The following is a 7,829-nucleotide window of genomic DNA, read 5'->3' as shown; positions in this document are numbered from 1 at the left end:
GATTCTCTAGGATCTACAGAATGAAGAACTCGCCGGGTTGGGTTAGAGAGGCGGCTCAGCAGTTAGCAGCACATACTGTTCTTCCAGAGGTCCCAGTTTAGTTTCTAGCACAAAAGCCTGGTATCCCATGACTGTCAATGATAACTCCAGTTCCAGAGAATCTGACACTGTTTTCTAGCCTCTGTAGGTACCTACCCATATGCGACATATAATCACATACACAGATACATACATAAAAATACTTTTAAAGTTCCCCCCAAGTGTTAACACATCCTCCTGTTATCTGGGGTGAAGGTAACTGTCCTTCCTGCCAGGCAGTCTGGTTAGGGAAGGACAAGACCCTGTCTACTGGGGCTGTCTCCCAGGCCTGTTCCTGAAGCTTGCTGGGAAGCGGCTTCCAGCCAAGCTGCTTGGAACAGCTGGATTGTCTCGGTTGCCTGGATGTTAAGGAGCAATGCATACTCAACAGTCAAACCCCTTTAGCTCACTGACAAGAAGAACCAATCAAGAGAATGACGAATGTAACTGTGGAGAGAGAACAGACATCTATGCCTCTCTCCTCACATCAGCCCTCATGATGAGCTCTACTGGCCAGCTACTCATTCGGCTCTGCTCGCCCAGGTACAGAACTCCCCACTCAGCCTACTCTAAGCCAGATGGGGCTTACTGGAGTGGCTATCTGCTATTCCAGGACAGGTCTGAGGGCACATCTTTGCCTGCCTGCCTGCCTGTCTGTCTGTCTGACTGTCTGCCTCCAGCTAGAAAAACCATAGGAAAACAAAACATCCCTTTGACAGGAGACTTATTCCCTGTGAGTATGAGGAGAGTCTTCATTTCACATACAGAGAAACTGAGGCATCAAAGTCAGACAGGAACTGTAAAAGATTGACCCCTGATTGAAGGTCTATCCAGCAGACAGACTTCCTCACAACACCTGACATCCTACAGTATCCCAGTACCATATACACATTTTAGTGCATGTACTTTGAAATGCAGAATGGTCAGGGGTGAGACTAATCAGGACGCTGGCAGAGGCTTCAGGGAGGAGAGGAGAGGAGAGAGTTAGCCTACCACATGGTAGCTCATGTCAGAGTTCTTACAAGGGAATAGTCAGGATCTGCCCACTCAGACGGGGAAGGGTCAGCCCCAGTCATCAATATCAACTATCTTAGCCAGCCTCTGCCCCACTTAGAAGGGGCAAGTTTAGGTGAGCAAGTCAGACTAGAATCGGGTCTCTAGGTTTCTAAAGATCTGAAAGTTTTCTACAAGCCAGAGAGATGGGGAGGAAAAGTCCGGCAGGCAGTGTTCCTCCTTCATTAACATCATGTTGCTATGCCCAGCCGCTCAAACAGCACTCGGTAAATTCCTGGAAGAGATCTTTCTCTTTTATCCAGTTAAGATTTTCCTTGCAGACCACCCCAGGAGCCTGCAGGATGCAAACCAAAACACAACTATCAAGTCTTTGTTTTCTTTTCCTTCCCTGGAGCAGAATAAACCTACCCACTGCCCCTCTGTATTGCAGCACCAGTCAGCTAGAGTCTCACTTCTAGAAAACAATGCTCTGGAGAGGGAAGACCTGAGGAAGGTAAGGAGAGGAAAGACCCTCCTCCCTGCTGGTGACTTCCTAGGACCACTGCTATTGGCTCCCTATGTGGGCTTCTCAGCCAAGCTGGACCAATGATATACACCCAAGCAGGCTAATTTAGACCAGGGACCCAGCTACAGATTACTAAGAAGAGGAAGGGGGGAGTGGGGAGACAACCTGGGAAAGCAAGAAGCAGGGACTTGGGAGAAATCACAGTGGTTTCTGAACATTAACTGAGTTGGTATTCAAATGAGATGCAAATGAAATGTAAATGAGCATCTAGTATTTTTAAAAAGAGACACCAGTGGTTTGGCTAAGGGAACAGCATTTAATCTCTCAGAGGCCAGGGATATCCAAAATGACCTCTCCTAGAGGAGCATCCACTGCATCTAGGACCTGCCTGAAGTACTCAGAGCCAGATTCCTAGCCCACGAGGCCACAGTGTACCCCAGTGCCACCTGGCACCATGCATGGATCCTCACAGAGCAGCTGCCAAGGTACCTTGCTTTTCTTAGTTTGGCACAAGGTGACTAGGGAAAGCACAAAGGTCACCCCATGTCTGCAGTGCAGGGCACTATAGGATCTAGTGAGGAGGGATAGGGCGGTGTCGTTGTGACTGGAGCTCTGCAGCTCCCCTGCCCCTTGCAGCATGCCATCTTTCCCAGCCATCACTTCCTCGTCAGTGAGAGTGGACTTTCTCTTCTGAGGATGCTCAGTGGCAGACAGGCAGCAGGAAGAGATGTTACCCATTCTTTCTGAGGAGACTGGGAGGTGGGTCTTCACCGGTAAGGATGAAGATGTCCCTCACTCAACTCCTGACATTTCTGGAATCATCCCAGGATTCTGAATTCTATGAAGCCATGAACCAGCAAAGCTTCCTCCTCTGCTACCCTTTCCCTTCTAGACCTGCGTAGACACTTCTGGGAGGGAGCCTCCATCCCCTCTGGGACCTCAAGAGTCCCCAGGTAGGGTCTGGAAACACCAGAAGGAAGACAGAAAGGGATGAAATGGCAGGGAAAGGTCTCGTTCTAGCAATGAGCTTTGTCTTGCCTTTCTCAGGTCCTTTGGGTGCCTGAGGTGCCAGAAGGGCCCTCCAGAGGGCACAGGGGAGCTGGCTGTACGGCCTCAGAGACAGCAGCTAGAAGGAGAAGCAGGCAGGAGAGGTGGTTGCATTCGGGGAAGAGACTTTCACAGTTTGCAGCTGCTCCTCAGAAGAGCCCCCACAACAAAGTACTGTGTGCCCAGAGGATGAGGTAGCTCCCCCCGCACCACCACTCCTGGCTTTGCTGTCCCCTGTCTTGGTCCCAAGGGCAGAACTCAGGGTCGGAATGAATCTAAGTGAGATGGAGCAGGGAGTAAATGAGGCACGTAGCCCTGATAGTTCCAGGCTCAGAAGTGCTTTCTAACAGAAACCCTTTGAGTTCAAGACCCATTTGTCCCAACACAATTGGTGAGAGCTTAACAAATACAAATGTGAATTGATTAGTTAGTTAACTGTGGATGGAGACCTAGAGAGTGGAACATTCATATGTGTGCATGTATGTATATGTGCATGTGTATGCATGGGGAGGTGCACATGCACACCGAGACCAGATGTTGACTTTATGTATCTTCGTCTCACTTTACACCTTACATCGTGAGACGGGGTCACCCAGTAAACAGAACTTGCCAATTCAGTTAGTGGCTGGCAATCAAGCCCTATGGATCCTGTTTCTGCTGCCTCCAACCCAGTGTGGGGTTACAAGAGCATGCCTCCCATGCCCGATAGGTCACATGGGTGTTGGAGATCAATTCAGGTATGCATCTCAATTCTTCATGTATAAAATGGCCAGTCTGAACAAGAGCTCCTGGCACTCCTCTTCAGGTTCATCTGAAGAAATGTCTGACAGTGGAAACCTAAGGTACTCAACAGACATGACTTCCCTCTTCTCTTGTTTACAGATTGGTTTAAGCAATCCATGCCTTCACTCTCCTCTTCTCCCAGGCAAACGCTCTACTTCCCAACGACACTCCTATTCATCCTGCAAAGCACAAATGACTGATTGAAAGACAGCGTATACTGGCTAAGGGCTCAATGTTTCTGGACTCGAATTCTGTCTCTCCTAACTGCTGTGTGATCCCAGGCAAGCGATTTAACCCTCCTGATGTTCAATTCTCTCCACTCAAGGACAGGACTCCTGCAAATATAAGGGGTGTTACATGTAATATACTTGACAGTATTTACTTTGTAGAAGGTGCTGTGTGAAGTTGAAAGATAATAAAATAGGCAACTCTGATAGCATCTCCTCACAGCTGTCAAACGTGGAAATGCTTCTGAATTAAGCTGGACACACTTGTGCCACTTGTTACTATACATAACTCTATCCTTGTGAAAGGACACCCACATTGCCACAGTGGCACATGTCCCCTAGAGCAGCAGAGGAGAGGTTGGCAGACAGGCCCCAAAGTATAACCTTGAAGGGAGAAAAATCACACCTTGACCTGACTTGCAGAATCTTATCCGTAACCGAGTCTAATTTCCTCTCCCTTCTGCAGTTCATAGCGAGGCGGCTTAAAAGAAGGAACAGGTCCTCTTCTGAAACGACTTAGCCATCGCCTTTTGGATGCAGCTTCTCCAAGACACAGCAAACCCATTAGTTGGACCTCCATGCAGCCTCTGTTTTCCATTGTAGGAAAGGTCCATCTCTACCTTTAAGAATTAAAAGGTTGGATTTCCTTCTAGATCCTCCTCTGCCCATCATCAGACATGCCCTTGGCCCCGGCTAGCAGCAGCAGCTGTTAGGAGATCCTCTCTAGCCCTGGCTTGACATTTAAATAGCCCGAGACCCTGAGATAAAGGTTGTCACTGAACAAAGTTCCACTGCCCTTGCCCTCACCCTTCTCTCTTACTTCCCAGAGACTCACGAGGCATCAAGTGGGCACTGAGATGGTCGCTGCCTCTTGCCACTGCTGCTATGCCTACTCTGGGGGTGGGAGGACCTTCAAAATGAATGAATACGAAGAAGCCGTTTATCACCTGTGCTTTTATGATTGCTGCGTCTTGGGAGGGAGGGGGCAGAGATGTCCTTTCAGATAAGCATTTGAAGGAGGGGGAGAAAGGTTTTCAAAGCTTCCTTTGTTCTCCTGGAGAGCCGAGCCATGGAGTTCTGGCAGACAGCCCAGGAGAAAGGAGGATTTTAAAACACAGTCTGAGCTGGCTTCCAAACTGCCTCACCATCCCTGTCATCAATTAGGGATGTTACTTAACAAGGGTTTGGGCCAATGTCTCACCCAGCCTGCTCTCCCTAATTGGATATAGACTGGGGATGAATTCCTGGGGAACAAAAAGCACTCTACACTACAGAGGCCCTCTCTGTGTCGCCCCAAATTCTAGGAGAACGCAGGCTGGGCTGGTATAGTCCTCTACGGGTGGGGCATATTCTGGGCCAGAAAATAATAGAAGGTCCTTTCTAGGGCCACATAATGCAGACCAAGAGGACAGATGCAGGACTCCAAGCATACAGGTCGCCAGCTAAGCTGAGAGCTAAAAGTATGCAGGCAAGGGAAGAGGAGGCTGATTCTGTGTGGCCTGCAAACCTCAGCCCTGTTCTACACAACCTGATTTTTTTTTCCTCCATCGAAGACCTAAAACCCCAAGCTCTAAAAACATGGACTGAACCAAAAAAAAAAAAAAAAAGTTGAGTCTAAAATTGGATTAAGTTGCTATTGACTCAACAAATACTGTGCCCAAAAATCTAATGAATCCTAAGTCATGGTCTTGATACTACCGAAAAACAAGAAACAGTCATGTTTACCAGACAAAGTGGTACACACTCATCTGTTCTTTCAATTCTTAGAAGGCTGAAGTGGAGAGTGCCAAGTTTGGGGCTAGTCTGGGCAACATTTTGAGTCCTTCAGTAATACAACACCACCTTGTCTCAAAAATCCAAACACAAACTATATAAATAAGATGGCTACCTTCCTCCACGCAGTAACTGACTCCCACAGTTACTCAGGAAAGTAGGTCTCCTACTGTACTAAGGCTCTCTGACCTTCAGAAATGACTGAGCATTGGGGTTCAGGGAGCTTCCAATTTTATCCTGAGGTTCCCATGAGAGGTGTAGCTATTTTCTGTCCTCTTAAAAGGAAAGCTCAGGATAGATTGTTTACATAAAACTTGGCTAAATTCTTAGGAAAGACCTAGGTTAATTCTAACCTAGACAGTTGCGTTTGAGAGCTCATGGTCGGCCCAAAGCCTTACAAGATGCTCCTCCATCATTGAGGCCTCTAGGCTGGTCTTCCTTTCCAAAGGTACTTTATTCCAGGCCACCAGGACTCTAGAGGTTCAGCATGAGGGGAGTGAGGTAGGATTCCCCTCAACACTGTTGGAAAACTGCTTCTAAGTTGTTTATGCCTCTGCTTGGGTCTCTTGGCTGGGTAATTAAGGGACAAAATGTCTACTGGGTATTGTCCTCAAGGATCTTATGGCCTCACAACCTATAAACCATAAGCATACCAGCATGTGGTCCCACAGGGCCATTGGAAATGCACATGTGCAAAAGCGAAGGGACTGGTCTCTAGTTCAAGTGGGCTGAGCCTTCAGCCTCAGTTTCTGGCTCATCTTTCCAGTACTCTTCGGCAATTATGTCCTGCCTTGCTTGGCTGGTGCCCTAATGCATCCCTGCCTGCCTCTTGCCAACTTCCTGCTGAAGTCCAAGAGTCCCAACACTATTCCCTAGAACTTCTATTTGCTGGCAGAGCTTCTGCGCTAGGCAGATGGACCAACTGCATTTAGCCTACAGATAGACATCCACTCCGTGCAATGACCACTCCCAACCTTGCCCTACCTACAGCTGTGCTCCTTACCCCAAATCACCAACCCACCAAGGCTAGTGACCTGATACCAAGCTAAGGTCATCCCCAGTCTTCATGGAACTGAGGAAGGAACAATTCCAAAACCCTCATAGAGAATCAGCCATACCACTAATTCAGTCATACTAGGGACTCTTCATTCTCCAAAACCCTCCTCAAGGTGAGTAGTCCATGAATTTCCACAGCACAGGAGTTTACCAACAGTAACCTAGAGGAGGGTAGAACTTCTACTGCACATGAGGCAAGGGTTAGGGCTATGGATATACCTTACTGAGTCAACTGAAACCTTTTGGAGTGTTGGTGTCCCCAAATCACCAGTAAATCCACGAAACCCACTAAACACTGAGGTATGCCCAGATGGTAGAGAGAAACCAGGAGAGCGGAAGATCACACAGGATACACACAGGACTGAGGGCAGATCACACAAGTTTGCTTAAAAGAGGTCTAGAAGTCATGGGAGGTCCATGTTGCAGAACCTCCCAGAATGAGAGTTCCGGTTAGAATTAATATATCTCTAGAGGTTGAGTTCATATCTTCTTCACTTTCTTTCTTGTTCATTGTATAGGGATTGGATCCAAGGGCATTGTGCATGCCCAGTAAGTACTCTACCACTGAGCTACACTCCCAGCCCTTGGGTTTCAGGTTTTGTTTGTTTTGAGAACAAACAAACTTATCGCTTAGATCAGGCCAGCTGAGGACTTCCTATTAAGCCCATCCTGACCTCAAATTTGTAATTCTTCTGCCTCAGCCTGTCATGTACTGGTTTGACAATTTCGCGCCATCATACCCATCCCCGGACACATCTTAAAGAACAATCATGACTCCCATCTTCTACTTCTGGGACCAATTTTGTATGCTTTGCTCTTGTAAGAGCTTTGTTCTTATAAAATCCTTTAAGATGGACAATAGTCCCCATCTTAAAGATAGGGAAACCAAAATTCAGAGTAATTAATCCTCCCCCCTTTCCCCCAAGATCATATGTAACTTTTGGATTGCAAAGATAGGATGTAAACACTGGTGAGCTAGTCTAAAACTCATTTTATTTCTAGTGTAACATACTGGCCTCCAGAATTTTCTTGGTTCCCTTCTCTCCTTATCTTGGTATGTTATCTTTCTTTCTTCATCCGGTCGTCTAAGCACAGGTCTATACTGAGGTTATATAAGTTACACCAACAGTCACTTCACAAACATTTCTCAAACTGCTACCATTTGCCAGATATTGTGGAAGACACTGAGGGCACAAACACACAAATAATTACTAAGTATTGAGTATGGAGCTACTGGACAGCACAGAGCTGGCCCAGGTTCTGCCTTGGGACAAGTAACAGAGAAGATACCGTTAAAAGTACACAGTACACAGTCCAAGTGGTTTTGTTTGCTTGGTTTTTGTTTT

Source organism: Rattus norvegicus, chromosome 8 (genome assembly GCF_036323735.1).
Source record: "Rattus norvegicus strain BN/NHsdMcwi chromosome 8, GRCr8, whole genome shotgun sequence".
Classification (NCBI taxonomy): Eukaryota; Metazoa; Chordata; class Mammalia; order Rodentia; family Muridae; genus Rattus; species Rattus norvegicus.
The sequence above is the reverse complement of the archived record's forward strand: the minus strand, read 5'-3'. Positions refer to the sequence as shown.